The sequence below is a fragment of the Lonchura striata genome, chromosome 2 (assembly GCF_046129695.1).
Source record: "Lonchura striata isolate bLonStr1 chromosome 2, bLonStr1.mat, whole genome shotgun sequence".
NCBI lineage: Eukaryota > Metazoa > Chordata > Aves > Passeriformes > Estrildidae > Lonchura > Lonchura striata.
Genome location: NC_134604.1, coordinates 100,350,406 through 100,368,757, shown reverse-complemented (window position 1 = coordinate 100,368,757; position 18,352 = coordinate 100,350,406). Strand labels below are relative to the sequence as shown.

Here is an 18,352-nt window from a genome sequence, read left to right as displayed (position 1 = left end):
TGGGATTACAGCTCTCTTGAACACTATTTTGAAGTCTTCAATTATATGATTACTTATCATTTTGGCTTAATGTCACCTACTCAGTCAAAACACAATTAAACTTCTCAAGGCATAAATATCAGATATGTAGTAGAGAAGATGGCTCCTTCTAAGATCTCAGACACATTTATTAAAGATGGTTGGAGGAGTTGCAGGAACATCTTGGAGGAAAAAAGAATGGCCAAGTGATGCTGTGGAGGATCAGCTACAATTATTGCCTCTGCCACCATGTTCCTGTGCAAGGGCATTCAAGGCATACAGTGAGCTTTTCACATATGGTCAAGATGTTCCTCATTTTCTGTGATATGTGATATGAAACTCTGTGATCAGGTCTATCAAAACACTGAACACTCAGATTTGTTGCTTGAATTTGCTATATAAGGCTTTGAAAAAGTAAGGTGGAAAGTATCTCTGATTGGGTACTCAAAATTAATGCATGTTTTTAACTCTAATAGCTGTGTCTCAGATCCTTCTTTGGAAAGTGGATCCCCACTCATTTACTGGGTATACAAAAAATACGAGTCATTAACAGATCTCACATAACATAGGCATCATGGGAAGAAGCAAATATTTCTGTCTCCAGTGTGTGGTTTCAATAGCCTGTAGGAGGTAAAATATGTAGACAAAATGAGAAAAATATGACAATAAAGAGCTATTGAATATGTACTAAAAAGATAACGTGCCTAGGAAGAAACAGTTTCATGTAGTTACCAGTGGAATTTATATCTACACTGGGATTGGTCTTGTAAAAACAGTTAAATAAATGCTCCTCCATTGCCTCTCCAAAAATAAGAGGCTCAGTCTCCACAGTTTGTCCTTACCTGGAATTTCCTACACTGTGATTTTAATGACCCAGTCTTGAATGACCCCTGTTCCTGACCTACCTGATGAAACAGATTCACTAAAGTGAATATTCCAGAAAAGCCACCACTGCTCATTTATAGTCTCAATTAGCTCACAGTGGCATTGATGCTCACTGAGCTGCTTTCTGTTCTGGTTCCTTTCCTGTGAAATACATCTTTACTTAAACTTTCAAACTGTGACCAGACAGAGATAAATTTTCCCATCATTTTTTCCTCCATCAAAATACCCAGACAAATACCTGAGTACTTGGCTTGGAAAAGTTTAAGGAAAAGGGCTGGTGGGAGAGGGAAGTCCATTTAAGCATTCTCTTCTAGTTCAACTCCAAATTAGACATTTGCATTAAAAATCTGGAGTAAAAGGATTTTTTTTCAGACCTTTGAGTGTACCAGTTTTATCAGGAAAGGGGAATAGTCCTCAGAAAAGAAACCCAACAGAAAGTTATCCTCTATAAACAGGTTTCAGAACAGGAAATGGACACATTTCTGGCTGGATTTTTTAGCACAACATGGAAAATATGGCACATTTTGGCAGTGATATCTGGTGGCTCTAGAGCCACTGTGACACAGAAGGGCTCTGAGACATTCCCAGGGCTCCAGAAGTGTGAGGTCAGAACAGTCTTACCCATCTCTGCGACAGGATCACTTTGCAGACACGGTGCATGATGGATAAAACATGTAGTTTCTGGGAAGTCAAAATGTACCCAACACCAAGCTGTTATCAAAATCTGTTTCTCACATTAAATAGAGGCAGTGAGTGCCTTTTTCCATCCAAGACAGGGCAGCTGTTGATTCAAAATTTCTTGGTTCAAATATTTTCCAGAAAAAATGGGATGGATGAAGTTCTCCAGCTAATTGATGAAAAGTCTGACTGCCTCTAGGCAATAGAGAAAAAAACAAGAGTGAAATTAGTCTGACTTCAGGTGTCTGTGTTGAGATGCAATGACTTATGTCTTAGAAATTCCTGCTTCTCCACTGACTGCAAAGGGAGGCAAGGAACCCACCTCAAGTCAAGGAAGCTGCACACATCTAGATTTAGTGAGATGAAACTCACCATGGAAGACGCTGTGCTTCCTCCCTCTGATAGGTAAACAGGAAACATAGGTGCTACACTACATTATAGAGGGAGTGAATGTATTCTTACAGTACCCAGTTAGTCCACATGGCAGAGCTAGAAAGATGAGGGACTCCCCACAAATGTGGCAGATGCATTGAAACACAGGGAAGTAATTGGGAATGGCCCCTGTGCAAGGAGTGTGAGAAAAGACACTTTGCCTGTTCACAAACAATTTTGGGTTGGGAGGGACCACTGGCCCCAGCTGAACTTCCTGTACTGTATCTAAAAATAATGTGCCACATTTTATAACTGATTATACAGCAAAGTGTGTGCTATTCAGGATTTCATCATTATGATTTTCAGTCACAAAAGACATTGTTCCTTTGCTTGATGAAGGACTCCCATTTGGAGTGGCTTAATGCAGACTAAGTAGTAGTTATGAGGAGAAAATCAGGAAGTGAATAGTAATTGCACTTTTCTGTTCATGATTAAAAAGGATATATTGAAAATCATATAATGCTTAAAAGATAATTTAAGAGGCTATTAATTTTAGTGGTGTGAATTATATAAGTCCAAAAAAAAAAAAAACATATTCTAAATTATGAATAGTAAGTAAAACTTATTTCTGGTAAATTAACCAATTTCTATTTTGAAAAACATATTTTCTGCAACATTTAAAACAGCGGGAGCCCAATAGAAACATTAATTTGAATGAACAACTTTCACTGTGTCAATTCAGAGGTTCTAAATGACAAAGAACAGAGTTGTAAACAATCTCCTATCCATATATGAAAGTGGTGAAGGACAATTACAGCTGAAACAATTGTCTCTTTAAAGGAATGGGGCGATCTGTGCCCTTAAACAATGTATTTTAGAGTTGCAGTGCCTGTGACTAGAGGTGCACTGGTATTCTCTGAAGGTCTCCCAGTCGGCACAGCAGACCACACTTAATGGGGCACTGCTGGGGCTGTGGCATTGGGGTGTGGTGTGTTTTTTAGCCTGAGACATTTATAGGAACAGGCTTCTGAGCCCTGAGTACATTATCTGGGCTATAGACCATAAAAGGTGAGAGCAGGGCAAGTGTCAGAGGAGGCTGGGAAAAGTCTATATGTACTTTTAGCAAGTAGAAAGATTCTTGGGATAAGATCAATGGTTAGAAATATTCAAAGGAATAGGAAGTACAATAATTTGTAAAGCACAGGAATCAAGGAAATGTTGGCATTAGCAACAACTCTTCAGATAATAAAAAAGTAAGCTCAGAGACCATCCAAAATGTATTTTTTAAATAAATGCAAAGACCCTGTAATACCCCCCAAAAATGAGACAAACTTGTGATTTCTAATGCAAATGATGAAAAAAGATTTTACAAGGATGAGAAGGGAAGGAGCCTGGTGGAGTGGTTCTGAATGCATCAATCAAGTGACTAAATGACCAGAATACTAATTTTGGGCTTTCCAAGAGTTATCAACACAGACTGTAGAGCGTGTGCAGGAAATCCATTGCACAGCCCTGGCCCGGCAGCCTCGTCAGGATCCCAAACCCACATGGAACATGCACAAGTCCTCAGAGCAGGACTCTGTGCTACTGCAGGCAGAAAATCTGACCTTTACCCCAGAAACTATGAAAGGAGGACACCAAAAGATAATGTATAACACAGGTATTATGGCCTGATAATGAAATATGCTACTCTGTTTAAGAGATGAGTCACAGGAGAGGAAAAAAGGAATTCAAAAACCAAACCAAGAATCATCATACTGGTAGAGCGATGGTAGAATGAAGGACTAAAAAATGCCAAAGTGAGAAAGTAAAGAAACATATTTCTGAGCACAAACTGAAGGAAAAAAACCCAGCTAATTTTCCTATTTTCCTGTGCATCCATTACACATCTGCCACCAGCGTCCTCCATCACTGCTCAAGCAAACCAGCTCTTTCAAGTCTTCTGGACATCCATGCATGCTAGCTGAGCTCTGTAGTTCTTCAGGACAGACAAATTCTGGGACTGAATGAATTCTAACACATTCTTTTCCCTGTGGCAACTTTGAGAACTATGTGAAAATGAGATAATAGAACTGTCTGTTCTACCCAACATTGCAGCAGTATCACATTTAAGTACATGCTCCTGACTTCGTGAAATACAATAATATTAACTTCAAAAGTTGCTCTACACTAACTAATATTTTCTTCTTTTCTTTATTCATCATTTTGAAAAGGTAGGAATGAAGCAAGGTTGATACAAAGAGAAACATTTAAACTTTAGCCTTACTACTGGTATAAGCTAGAATTATATGTGTTTTGACATAGGGAATTTGACATAGGCTAGAGGACACATCTATAGTGTTATAGATTATGAAATTAGAAATGCTTTGTAGATATTTTTATATGTATATATATCACACCCCACAGAGCCATGCCTCGCTTGAATATTGGGAAAGTTCAAAAGTAAATTTTGTGTCTAAGATTGACAGACTGTAAAAGCAAGCATATCTTGGGATTTAGTTTTTATATGAGCTGAAGGACTGATGTTACATGCGTGGAATGCTGATTAAAATGAAGAATTGAAAGAAAAAAGTCATGGCAACCAATGTGTGCAATGTAACAGCAATGAAATGCACCAATAAGCAAAATCACCCTGATGTATTGGAAGAGATGTAACTAAATACATTAAAGGAAGTGGGTGAAGATATGATTGTGTGATAACTCACATGACAAGTGGATCTTATGAGCAAAAGAAATATGTTCTCTCTCCCAAGGATGTGATCATCCAGAACTTACACAGACCAAATCAAAACTGACACAGTTTAAAAATATTTGCATAGATAACAAAATGCATGACTGTATCATTTAATATTTGCCTTTGTTTTGTAGGTTGATTTTATTACATATAATAAAATGTCATGTTTTATAAATCTCAGTCTATTAGCAGTTCTGCTTCTTATTCCTTAGTCTCTCTACTTTTGAACAAAGCCCTTGAACAAATTGAAGTAGGGCTATCAGTCAGGGGAAGGGAGGCCTCTTCTAAGCTGGTAACCTTCATTAGTGGCCAATTGATCAAAACAGGCAACAAATTCACAACTGTACATGCAGCACATTAGCATTAGGCATTGGAAAATTTCCAATTTTTTACCTAATATTTTCCATTTAAAAGTGTAAATATTCATCGCAGTGGAGACCGTTGATTTTACAGTCACAAAAGGAGCAAAGTGATCAGTGTTCAGATTACAGTCCTCAAGTGAGGGTTACGTTGTGATTTGTGACAGTGGCTGAGTGGAGGGTGTGAAAGGGGCTGGAAAGGGGATGGTACAAGGGCACCAACAAGGATGATGGGTGCTTTCCTTGAGGAACACTGGTCATCTTCCCTGGTAGCTAAATCAGTCAGACAGCTTAGGACTTGTAAGAAATCTTTAATTGCTGCTTGATCAGGTGCAATGAATCCAGCTCTCAGTGACTTAATGATAGCAAGATTTCCATGGGCAGCAAATCATGTTATCCTGGTCTGGAGTCGGCTCTACTGTTTGGAAAGGCTGCAAGAGCAGTCCCTCAAATCTAATGGAAAACTATGTCAGATTTATGTGAGAGTGCCTGAAATGATGCTCTTTCCTGGCTGAGGAAGTCCATTATCAAGAAATAAATCCCAGGAGTGTTTTATGCTATATCATAATGATACCCTTAATTCAGCTCTGAACTACTCAGAGTCAGATCAATAGGACAAAATATAAAAAACTGTTATCCTGGATGAGTTAAATAAACATACTCTCTTTTCCAGCTGCAGCTGGAAAGATGATTCCAGATTATGTCAACACAAAATGCCCTTAAAGATGGATCCACATGTGTGTCCAGATGGTCATCACTGCTTATGATAGCTAGTTACCCATCCCTGTCATATGGCTTGTTGGATCATCCTCTGGCTTTATTCTTGGCTCCCCTAGGATTAAAAATACTGAACTAAAAGAATAAGTTAGCTCATGACTCAATGCCTTTAATATTTAGCGTTCTTTGTGAACCCCCTTTTTTTTGTGTGAGACCATGTACAGGGAGAGAAAAAGAGGAAGAAGAAAACCAAGCAGAAATCCAGAAACATGGGAAACATGGGAGTGAGATGTGCAAAGGACAAGAAAATAGAAAGAGCTGTTTTACAAAGGGCTGAAAGACAGGCCGTAGGGAAGGCATGAAGCACACCAAGGGTAAAAAACAAACAAGACAGAATGAACCAGGGACAAACCAGCAGAGTCAGGGTTACATGAGTAAAACAGAAGACTAGAAAGTGTGCACAGTTTTCAGAAATTATTGTTTGCTATGCAGTTCTTCTGCCTGCACTGCTCTACTCCTGTTTAGGAGGCAGCTTTTTTCATTGACCTCTTCTGAAGGGCCTCATCCATACTTCCAGCACATTCCTTGCTTGTGCAGGAGTTTAGCATGGCCACAGAAATCCCAACCCCATTCTATGGAGCAACCCTGATTATTAGAAAAATAAAATTAAATATTTAAGTTGGAAAATACCTCTAAGGTTACTGACTCCAGTCATCAACCCAGCACTGCCAAGCCCACCACTAAACCATGTCCCCGGGTGCCACATCCACATGTCTTTTGAACACCTCCAGGTCTGGTGACTGCACACACTCCCTGGGCAGCTATTCCAATACTTGATGACCCTTTCAGTGAGTAAATATTTTCTAATATCTAATCTAAACCTCCCCTGTCACTTGTTACTTGGGAAGAGAGACCAACTCCCACTTGGCTACAGCCTCCTTTCAGGCAGTTGTAGAGGGTGATGTGGTCTGCCCGAGCCTCCTCTCCAGCTGCTCCTCATCAGACTTGAACTCCAGACCCTTCACCAGCTCTGTTGCCCTTCTCTGGACATGCTCCAGTACCTCAATGTCCTTCTTGCCATGAGGGGTTCAGAACTGAACAAAGGACTTGTGTGGCCTCACCAGTGGGACAATCACTGCCCTGTCACTCTTGTTGATCCAGGCCACGGTGCCATTGGCCTTCTCAGGCCCCCGGGCACACCCTGGCTCACGTTCAGCCATTGTTGACCAGCACCCCATGCCTTTTCCCCAAGGCAGTTTTCCAGACATTCTTCCCCAAGTCTGGATCATTTCCTGGGGTTGTTGTGACCTAAGTGCAGGACCTGGCACTTTGTGTTGTTGAGCCTCATAGAACTGACTCATTGATCCAGCCTGTTCAGATCTCTCTACAGTGCCTTTCTGCCCTCAAGCAGATCAAATTGCTGTTGTCTGCAAACTGACACTAGCTGGATAAGACTCCCTGCACCACTCCCAGGGCCATCAGACAGTTTGTCACCCAGCAAACAATGCTCACTCATCCAAGCCATGAGCAGCCAGTTTCTCCTGGAGGATGCTGTGGGAAATGAAGTCAAAGGCTTTACTGAAGTCAGACAGATCTACAACTTTTCCCTCATCCACTAAGCAGGTCACCAGCTTACTGAAGAAGATCAGGTTGGTCAAGCAGGACCTCCCTAAGCCTGTGCTGGCTGGGCCTGGCCCCTGGTTGTCCTGTATGTGCTGTCTGATGGCACACCACGATGAGCTGCTCCATGTCCTTCCCCAGCACCAAGGTCACACTGACAGGCCTGTGGCTCTCTAGGTCCTCCTTCCAGGCCCAGTCACTCGCCTCCAGCCCCTGGTACCTCCCCAGGTGGTCAGGACTGCTGGTAGGTGATGGAAAGTGGCCCAGTGAGCACTTGCACCAGCTCCTTCAGTAGCCCCAGGTCTCTAGGTCTCTCTAGGTCCTCCTTCCAGCCCCATAGACTCATTTGTGTCTAAGTGATGTAACAGGTCACCAACCATTTTCTCTTGGATTATGGGGACTTCTGCCCCTCTTCCCTGTCTTCCAGCTCAGGGGTTTGGGTACCCTTGGGAACAAGTGGTCTTACTATTAAACACTGAGGCAAAGAAGGCTTTAATTACTTCTGCCTTTTCCTTGTCCTTTGTCACTAAGTTTGTTCCTGCATTCAATAAAGAATGGAGATTTTCCTTAGTCCTCCTTTGCTTGTTAATGCACTTATAGCAATACTTTTACTGTCTTTTACAGCAATAACCAGATTATGTTCTAATTGGGCCTTGGCTTTTCTGATCTTTTCCCTGCATAACCTTACAACATCCTTAGAAACATATTTTTTAAAAATTCCTCCTTTATATTTTGTACTTATTAACAGAAAGCCTGAGGATTAAGCTGTGCATAATTTCCAGGTTGCATTTATCTAATTATTGCTTTCCTCCTCCCATTACAGATTTTATGCAATTTTTTTTTTTAATCAGTTTACTTGCAGGGTTTACTAAGTGACAGATAATATGAAATATTGCTTTAGGACAGATTAATACGTATCAGCTTCTTATGAAGCCTGGGTGATAAATGGCACCATGCATAAGTGAAAATGGCCTGACAAATCTCAGAATGATAGCGTGTCTCTTTAAAGTCTTTGCCACAGCCTGCTCACACATCCTTCTTTGAACACAGCTTGGGATCAGACTCTCTATTTTTCTTTTCAAGTTGAAGCTGGAAATCCATTGAAGTGATATATATTCTGCTTACATGAAAAAGCATTTGTGATTATGAAGCATTCAGCTGGGATCTGTTTCTGCAACACCAAGGATATTCCCTCCTCCATGAAGTCTTATTTGAAAGTTAAATAGTAACAAAGTGAAGTCATGATGCAGTCTGGGAACTGTAATAGCATTCCTTCTTGTGCCACTTAAAAATATATATTCAAACCCATGGAAACAATATAATTGAAAGTAATCTTTCTGTGATGACCTGAAAGGAATGACTTGCAAAAGAAATTCAGTAGTTTCAGACAATCAAGAATTGACTGGGTTAATTTTATAGCTCAGGAAGGGTATTTGGTAAATGGAAGACAGATCTGGTGCAGTGCCTGCAAAGCAGGACAGTGTGAGGGACATTTCTGCCATTTGGATTTCTGGTTCTGCCTCGCAGACAACAGGACAACGTGAGCAGCAATCTCATCATCAGCAAGGGCAGGTCTGGAAGCTCTCTCACACCAGGTGCCAGAAGCCAGAGGTCCCTTCCAGAGGACAGGGCACCAAGCAGAAGGTGACACCCTCAACAATTTTGAGCCCACCAGCTGTGCCCCATGGATGTGGAGACCTCTTTGGCCTGATCAGAGGACTGTGAAGCTTGGAGAATGCTGCTCTTCATCATTGCTGTATGGCTTTATTTATTTTAGGAGGACAGGTCCTGTTCTCAGGCCCAATTTAAAAGTCAGGCTCTTCTCAACACACATAATCTATATTCAGGTTTCCTTCATCAAGGAATTAGGGAAAAATGGAGAAAATAAACTGTTCACATTTCTATGTCCTGTGTGTTCCAGCAGAGCTGTTGAAGCTACTATGCAAAATAAATCAGTGTATATGGTAAGGAATAAAATAGTCTTTATCTCTTGTTTTAGGAGATCTCAAGGTCTAGGATATGCTGTCTTGGCAAGTATCTAGTGACTGCCAGGTCTATACACTATATAAAAAAATCCTTCTTTTGTCCCTTGAGAAGACAGAGATTGGCACAAAGGGTTTTCAAAGACAGAGCTCTGGAAAATATCAGTAATGGCCCTTTGAGCCATGGGCTTTTGTCTATTATTCGAGCTCCAATCAGGTGCCAGTATATGGCAATGGATCAGGATCAGAGCATACATTTTGCCTTTAATTTCATGATCAATATGTGTGATGGTGAGAATAGAGTCTGTGGACCTTAACAATGCATTTAGCATGAATAAAAAGTTTTACTAAATCCTTGAGGGTGAGATTAAGGATTTTACCTGTACTAACAATTGAACTGTCCAAATCACTGTGTACCACTCTTTTCATGGTAAGGAAAGTCCCTTGGAGATCTTCTGCTACAGAAAAAAAGTGAATAAAAACAGCAACTGCAGCATGGAAATGCTACTAAAGTATTGTGGAAGGGGCTTTTTCTTGACACGGTGTGGGTAAAACAAGGACCATTGCACAGAGCTAAAAAATAGCCTGTACCAGTCCCAGTCTTCTTGATTTAATCCAGTTCAGTCACAGGCTGCCAATAGCAGCAAATTCTGTTTTAGATTTTCTGACTATTTGACCCCAGGATGAATGAATGTATTAATTCAGCAAGAAAGAAAATCTCACTCATCTGGTCAAACTGGCCAACTAGAGAAACTCATTTCCCTGTGCAAACCAGAATTTGGACTGTCACAAACTACTCTGGGTATATCTCAGGCTCCTTAGGAAAAGGTTTAATCTTATTCTTCCTGATGCTCAGTAGGAAGAGATGATTGTTTTCACAGTGTCACAGTGTCCCATCTGAATGAGTTAACAACAGACCATGTAGTCCAGAACATGAAAACAGATCAGGAACAGTGTATCATTTACCTTTCTTCAATAAATGATTGCAAGGGTGAAAGTAGGAAAAGGTAGACATCAAGAAACATTGTGGAGGGGTCAGGTAAGGAATAGAGTACATTGACAGCCCAGAACAGGACTCCTTGGTTATGGGGGAGCTCTATTAGAGCAGCTCTGCTACCCTGAGGGACCATCCCACCATGGGGATGCTCTTGGAAAAGTAAAGCAGAAAAGCAGGGTTAAAGGATTGCCTATTTGATATCTTTAGACCCTATCTGGGCTTTTATTTGAGAGTGTCACTTGTAACTGCAGCCCTCAGGAAAGCTGCTGGGCCAGAAAGGTCTAATTAACACTGAATCACCAGTGCCCTGCTTGCTGCCATCCCACCAGCACTGGGAGCAGGTGGCAATAAACAGCTTGGTGTAGGTGGCTCTCTTTTATTAGCTACCTGAAGCTGCTGAAAGGAGGAGAAAGGAAAAAAGGAAAAAACGGAAAAAAAAAAAAAATCTCCCCAGCTGAGAATTAAGCCAAAAACATCAATTGAATATGAGGCTGGAAATGGCAGTACTGCCATAGTTAAGAGAGCAAATAGCAGTTAATTCCAGTGCTGGAGAAGTGTGGATAAACTCTCATTGTTCCTTCTCAGCTGAGTCACTGCTTTCATTTCTGGGTGTTAAATGAATCATTCCTCTCATTTTCCACTTTGTTATAATATGAGGTTGTGTTTTCAACCCTTTTTTAACCAGTGTAGAGGAATGCTGAGCTGGTCTCTTTGCAGAAATCTGATCAGGTATAACATTTCTGTTCCCCTTCCATTGCTGTTTTGGTAGGGTGAGAAATGTAAGGAAGGTGAAAGGCAGTGACCATAAGCAGTAAGTACCATATATATAACCACTCTAAGGGCGTGGCAGAATGGCTGTTCCCTGATGGGGCACACCTGCAGCACGGCACTTGGCTTCCAAGTGTGTGCAAAAAATAAGAGATCCTTGACTTGCCTGTCCTTCATGAAATCAGGAGTTTTTCTAATGGGATCCATCAGGTAATAACAATTATTTCAGTCAAGATGTGCCACATTTCTAATGGTTTGAAGAACAGAATTGAGCTAATTAATTAAAAGAGTTTGGGTCATGATCAAGCCAAAAGACATACAATTTGCTGATTAAATTGACTGAAGACACAGTGCTCAATGTGCTAAAATAATAGTGTGAACCTCGGGGCTGTTTTTGAGAAGTGCTGTAATTTCCTTACCAGCACAAGCTACATTAAAGTACTGCTCACACTCCTGTGGTAGCAGCATTGCCTTCAGCTTGCCTGAAAGAAACAATCTCACTTCAAGTGGACTTGAGGGTTGAGTACCTGTAGTAATTAAAGCCCTGAAGGGCCCATCATTGAGGAGCTTTTAAAAGTTTTGCTTTGATTGACTGCTTTCTGATAAAACAGAGTATAACTTTTCAATATTTTGAAGTTATCAGAACACTTTTTGTGTTCTGATAACTTCAAAATATCATTACAAGAAAATTTTCTCATGAGTCAAATACCATCTCTACTATCTCAGGTGTCAGTGTAGCAACAAAGGCATTAGTTATTTGAAAAGTTTAAGCTGAATATTTACTGCTAAATTAATGTCCTAATAAAATTGTTCTGTTCTGTGAATTAAATTCTACATTTCTGTCAGAAATGTATGTGAAAGAGTAACTCATAGATATTTTTCTTACATTATGAAATGAAGAAGTGTTAAATTAACTGATGTTGCATATAATTAGACTACTTGAAGTTTAATTCTGTACCTTGAAAGAGTAAATATATTATCTGACTTTCTATAGTGGTGCTATGTCAAAAAGAGCATTTTCAGTTGAGCAGCTAAATGATATGAATTAACATATCTTCAAAAACCAATCCATACAACTCGTATGAAGCTGAACTGCTCAGTTCAAATAGAACATTTGGCAAAGATTGGAGGACAATAAAGATGATTCAAGTTTCAGACCAGCTTTAAAAGGAAGAGCAATCAAATAAATTAGTTGTCCTCCATTTCCAAAGGAGATGCCTGAAGTGGATGCAGCAGTTTTTTATGAAGCCGTGAGTAATGCTAAGTTTGGGACTTACACTGGGCACTGACTGCACACTCTTCCCTAATATAAAAAGAAAAGCATCAGATGAACTTAGCAGGATGCAGAGTCAAAATAAACAAAATAAATTTTTTCTTCCCACATTGCATAATTATGCTGCCACACTCATTGACTTATGACGCTGTGGTGGATGCTGAAAGTTTAAATGTGTTGGAAACAAAAACCCATTAAGGGCAGTTAAATACAAAAATACTGATTAAGTTTTAGGAGTGTCTGAACCCCCAGCTGCTGGAGGCTGGATAACACAGAAGGAAGTATTGCTACGTGCTTGATCTGTCCTGACAGTCTTTTGTAAACATGCACAGTAGTCACTGTCAGAGACAGGATTTGGAGATAACAACCTCTGATCAGCACAACTATTCTCAGATTTTATGTTTGTTAGAGTCAGGGGTTCTTACTAGCACTGTGTGTATATAACTAACACCTGACACTGTAGATCTTGGCTTTTGCCACCGAGGTGCTCCTGGTCTTTGATCCAGGCAAACACAGCTGAAAAATGCAATGATGGAGTACAACACTGTATCTCACAAAGCAACCCAGCAATTCAAAATAAATTAGGGATCTCTGTTAGTCTTAAGTGATGCTGAGTGTAAGCAGTTTCAGCAAGGTATGATGAAGTGGGAGGGTGAAGGGAGGGAGTTTGAATCTGCAAGGAGAAAGAATCTTCCTTGCCACTCTGACTGCATAGCTTAGAGGATCAGACAGCTTCTGAGATGCATCATGTAATGGAGGAAAATCTATATTGGAAAATCTCTTTATTTCTAGCCTAGATTTTTGGTTACTAGGGAACTGCACTATTTTATCCTCTTGGTCTCTTCAATGAGACCAGCCTCTTCAGCAGCTGTAATTCCTTGACTCTTTCTTAGATTCAAAAGTAGATTCCTAAGTTGCCCCTTTCACGTGCCAGTAAACATGTAATGTATATTTCATGTCTTAATACAAAGGTAAACAAGTCATCACTATAGAGCCCTAGCCTTGTTCTGTAGGCAACTGTCCTCCTCCCAAATCTTCAGAGAGCTCTTTACAAAACACTCTATGTGTGGAACAGGCTTTTTTAATTGACTACTCAGAAGGTTTTGTTTTTCCCTATCTGTATGTTCAGAGGTACTTTACAGAAGAAGCATTAAAAATGTCTGTTTAGTAGGGAGATCACTGGCTGCTTCCACAGGTTCCCAATATGCTCAAGGCTTGCATTCCTCCTGGCCTGAAAAATCTGTTAGACCCCACAAATCACTCCTGGCAAATGAGCCAAATGCTACATGTGGGCATTCAGCTCTAGGTGCTTCACTGCTGCAGTAAAGCTGCTCTGCCCAAGAACCTTAGGACTCTATATTGACATCTGAAGCCTCCCTGCTCAAGCATGGCCAAAGATGAAAGCTGGTGTTTATCCATGAGGCAATGCCCTGTGCCCAGTGCAGAATGACAGCCCCCAAGGGAAGGGCATTGCTGGAACCTTAACATAATTTTTGACATAGTAGGCTATGATTTTCTGTGCAGTATTTACAAGGTTTTCCAGGATGTTTCATTAGAGGGAGTAATCCTTAAAAAGCATGTGCTCTGTCTTGTGCTGTTCTTGTTTGACACATCTGACAGACTGTGATAATTGCTGTAAGGAGATGGCTCTGACCTGCAGGAAGGCACACAGTTCTAGGGTGTGACAGATGGGAGATGGTTCTCACTGCAGTCTTCTGTGAGCAGTAGTACTTCACTAGCCTGGATTGCCCACTCTTTCCTGTTAAAACCTTGATTTCCAAAGGTAATTAAAATTTGCAACTGCACAGTTGGTTGTCCCAGCTGTCCTCCTCTCTCCTGTTCTTTCTCCAGTACCCACTGAACTTTTCAACAGGAGTGAAGATTAGAAGAGTGGGGGTCTCAAGGACATGATTCTGGAAAGCCCACAGCCAGGTAAAAGGAAAATCAGGTTTGTATCCCCCTTGACAGCACATAGCCTGATCCCATCACAGGATCTGGCTGGGATGTCAGCATCCACCTACTCACTGGCATGACATGGTCCCTCCAGTCCAAGCACTATTTCCTCATCCTTGGTGTGGCATCCTATGGGGAACAGGGGACTGGTGGGGGAGTACCACGGGGTACCATTCCTGGGACAGCAGCAAAAGCAGGGGAGCTCTGCTGCTCCTCCAAAACAATGTGGTTTTTCCTGCTGGAGCTTTTGCTCTATCTGGCTGCCACAGAGCACTGCTGCAACAGCTCACTGGCCTGCTGCAGGCATGTGAGTGCCACCTACATGCTGGTTTAAAGTCAGTCCTGCTGGAATTTAGGATCTTAGCCCAAAGTTCTGCTTAGGAGAGAACAGAGCTGCCCCAGGAAAGATGACAGTGCAGAAGCCCATAGATCTATGTGGATGAGAGCAGAACAGGGGTACCTGAGCTCCACAGCTGACACCTTCACAAAGCTCCCAGTGATCAGGCACAGCTCCAGCAATACTGCCCATTCAGACAGGGCTCAGCAGGGTGCAGACAGCATCCATGGAGAGCTGGTGTGTACATGGTGACAGCCAACAAAAAGGCTGAGCGAGGATGTGGTGTGGGTTCACAGAAATGTTGAGGTGAGGAATGGGGTGGCTGCTAGAAGTGTTGTTCACCAAACCTTACAACCCTAGAAGAGGATTTGTAAGTAATGGAAACTGATTTTCTGGAATGTGCTGTCCTGGGGAGAGTCAGGCTCCAAAAGGGTATGGGCAAATTTGGACAGCATGTCCATAAACAGGCAAAGGGAGTAGGCAAGGGTGTTGCTTCCAGCATCCCTAATCCAAGGGTGGGTGCTGGGAGTAGAAGAGAACACCCTGCAGAAGATGGGCTCATGTTCTCCCAGGCTGATGTGCAGAAGGCAGAGCTAGAGGGACCCTGGTCTGACCCTGACACCTTTCCTCTTCTTCTGCCCTGACTGCAGCTACACTCAGAAACAATCCACTGTTCCTCATAAATTCCTAGGTGGTGTTTCCCACATAACAACTTTAAGACTTCAGTGATTATGATCCTTCTCAAGGTTTTCTTTAAGAGCATAGTTTTCCCTCTCACCATGTCTTTTTAATTATTTTTTGCTTTAACAGTCCAGAAATTCCCTTTCCTCTTGGAGGACACTCTATAATCCCCTCTGCAAAGAAAAATAGAAGGGAGAAATGATTAATAGTTATTCCTTTGCCTCAACCTTGGGCAGAATCATAATAAATGAGGAATAGCAGATACCATATACATATCCTCAGTATTTGCAGAAGGCCAAATGTTAGCAAGCACTTTGCAACAAGAAAAAAAGTTTTGGTACAATCTCATTTTCTGTGTTCCAGCTTATTACAAATGTCATTTAATAAAGAAAGATTTTCACTATGAATTTTATTTCCTCTGAAAAGAAAATTAAGCATCATTAGCAAGGAAAAAATGATTCAGTCATTTGAGAGATCTAGTTATGTTGCAGAGCTCAGCTGCCAAATTACGATAAAAATCCCTGGGAGGTTCTTTCTGTGCTGTGTGGAGAAATAACCTGTAACAGTCAAGATGCTCAAATAGAATTTAAAACAAAGCCTTGGAAATACCTAACTTAAGATACAACAAGTTCCTACTTGTATTACTGGATTCAGACTAGAAGATTTTAACAAGAGTAAATAGTTACAGGAATGGTTGTGCTCTTCAGAAGCTTCCTAAACAAATTTGCTATTCTTAATTCTCATGTAAATATTTTTAATGAAGTACCCAATAGCATTCAAAAGAGGTTGGTGTGATTCTTGGACTTGTCATGTGCAGGACCAGAATTTGGACTTGATTATCTGTGTGGGTCTCTTCAAACTCACAATATTCTACGAGGGGCTAAAATGAGGATCTGCAGATTTGGTGCAGGAAATACCTTCCAGAACTGCCTTGGGTTTTTTCTCTCAGTTCGGTGAACATTATTCTGAAAGCAGGGAAATCAGGCGAAGGCAAGCCCAGCTACAGCTCTTCTGACATAGATAATAATATTACATATTCATGTAGTCCACAGAGCAAGATGTTTGTGCATGAATCCATTCTAGAGTTTTATGATAAAAACTACATTTGAACCTAGCTGTTTATTGATTACTTCCGTTTCTCTTTGCCAAATAAAACATCTTTGATTTTGATAAAACATCATATGATTTTTGGCTCCTTTTTTTCGTTTGTTTGTTTGGGTTTTTTTCGGTTGAAGTACTTCCTAAGTAATTTGCTTGTCTATCAGTTTTGGTTTTGATCATAATTTCAATTTCTAGTCAGTGCACTAAATCAACACCCCTTTTTTTATCTTTCCCCTTAATAACATCTTCCTCTGTTCCATGGACCTTGACGTTCCAGTTCTCTAGAACAATCTCATTAGGGAGGAGAATTGAGTTAAAATCATAACTTCCACTGTGATTGCTATTTGAAGTTACTGTTTCTGACCATCCTGGTGGTAACTTGTCCACTTTTCTACCTGTGTTGTTAAGATTTTCCTGCTCCTAAGCCTCTTGGGGTTTTCCTGGTGCAGATTTTTTCTTGGAGATGGTTACCCCACTGGAGAGCCATCATCCAGTCTGAGCTCCTGCCTGACACCAGCATCAGAGCTTTGCATTGTCCTTAGCATACTGACCCCATGTATCAAGCTTGAGTTATGGCAGCATGAGAAGTAGAAATTTAGGGTGCAATTAATTTTTTACATTAATTTTGTTTCTTTACAGGGGAAATGGGGGAAATGGACACTTTTCTCTTACAATTCATATCACTACCTGCACTGTCCACTTTGGACTGACACAGACTGGGTCCCCAGGACATCTCCCTCTCCACATTTTCTGTCCAGACGAAAGAAGGTGACTGGCTCTGTTTACCATTGGCACTGTCAGGATTTGATCAGATAGGTCCCATCCTCATGGTCAAGTGCTAAAAATACACCATGATTCCAAGAAAACCATTCCAGTGCTTGAGCACCTACTCTGTCTTGAAAAATTCTAACTTATTTCAGCTTTGGGCTTTCAGCACAGTCTTTTCCACTCGATTAAGGAGAAAATCTACTGTCAGGCCCATTTTGCCTTATCTGCCCTGAAAGCATAGCCAGTGTTTAAAATCTTAAATGAGTATAACCACCATTATCTATGAGAAGTGACTGCAGCAATACTTCATATGACATTTGAAACAAGTAGCTGGCTGAGCAGCAATGGAGCCAGGACTCCTCGGTGTGCTCACAGCAGAGCAACCTGGATCTGAGTTCTGCAGACCCACATGCAGACTTTCTGCTCCAAACCCATGCACCAAGTGCATTTGATCCAAAGCTCTGCTGCTCTCTCCATGTTGAGAGGAGGGAGGCAAGTGATATTTATAAATTTATAAGTATTTATAAATGAGGCAAGTGATAGTCATGGCAGAGAGGATTCAGGAGATTTTCAAACATCTAAAAAGACAGTCAAAGAGCAATTGTTAATTTTGCTTGTCACAGAATAGGGATGTCCTGGTAATATCTGAGTTGTCTCTTGGAGGTCATTTCCTTCAGGAGCTCCTGCTTCACCTTATGGGGACCTTATCCTTCCCAACCCTCCTGCACAGAGCTCTGACTCCATTTGGAGCTGCACCTTCAGAAAAAAACAGTCTGTCCTATTGTTGCAGTTTTCCTTCCCTCTTCCATCACCTCTAACTCAGGGAAGAAGTTCACACTTATATTTAGAGCTTAAACAACTAAGGAAAGGGCTTGTTCCTTTACTTTTCGTATGAAAGCATTTAAAAATATTTTTGGTAATAGTTATGAAAGTAATAATCTGACCCACTAAATCACCAACCAAAAAATCACCAATCAGCCAAACAAAAGAACATTTAATCCAATTAACTTCATAATGGAAGCTATTATTTGGCAGCTAAACACTAACACTTTACCAGCACTTTTCACTGCAGAGCTACCAGCTGTATCTGTGTCATCACATGTTTTGAA

General features: G+C 41.0%; 1 long non-coding RNA gene across 1 annotated transcript in view; it reads right to left on the bottom strand.

The window, feature by feature from the left end:
- Positions 1-1,680: 1,680 nt before the first annotated feature.
- Positions 1,681-18,352, bottom strand: part of LOC110471617 (uncharacterized) — an 80,995-nt gene continuing 64,323 nt past the window's right edge. Inside the window, exon 3 of the long non-coding RNA XR_002465615.1 lies at positions 1,681-1,776. This is a non-coding gene — a long non-coding RNA (uncharacterized LOC110471617). The remainder of the gene's footprint in view (positions 1,777-18,352) is intronic.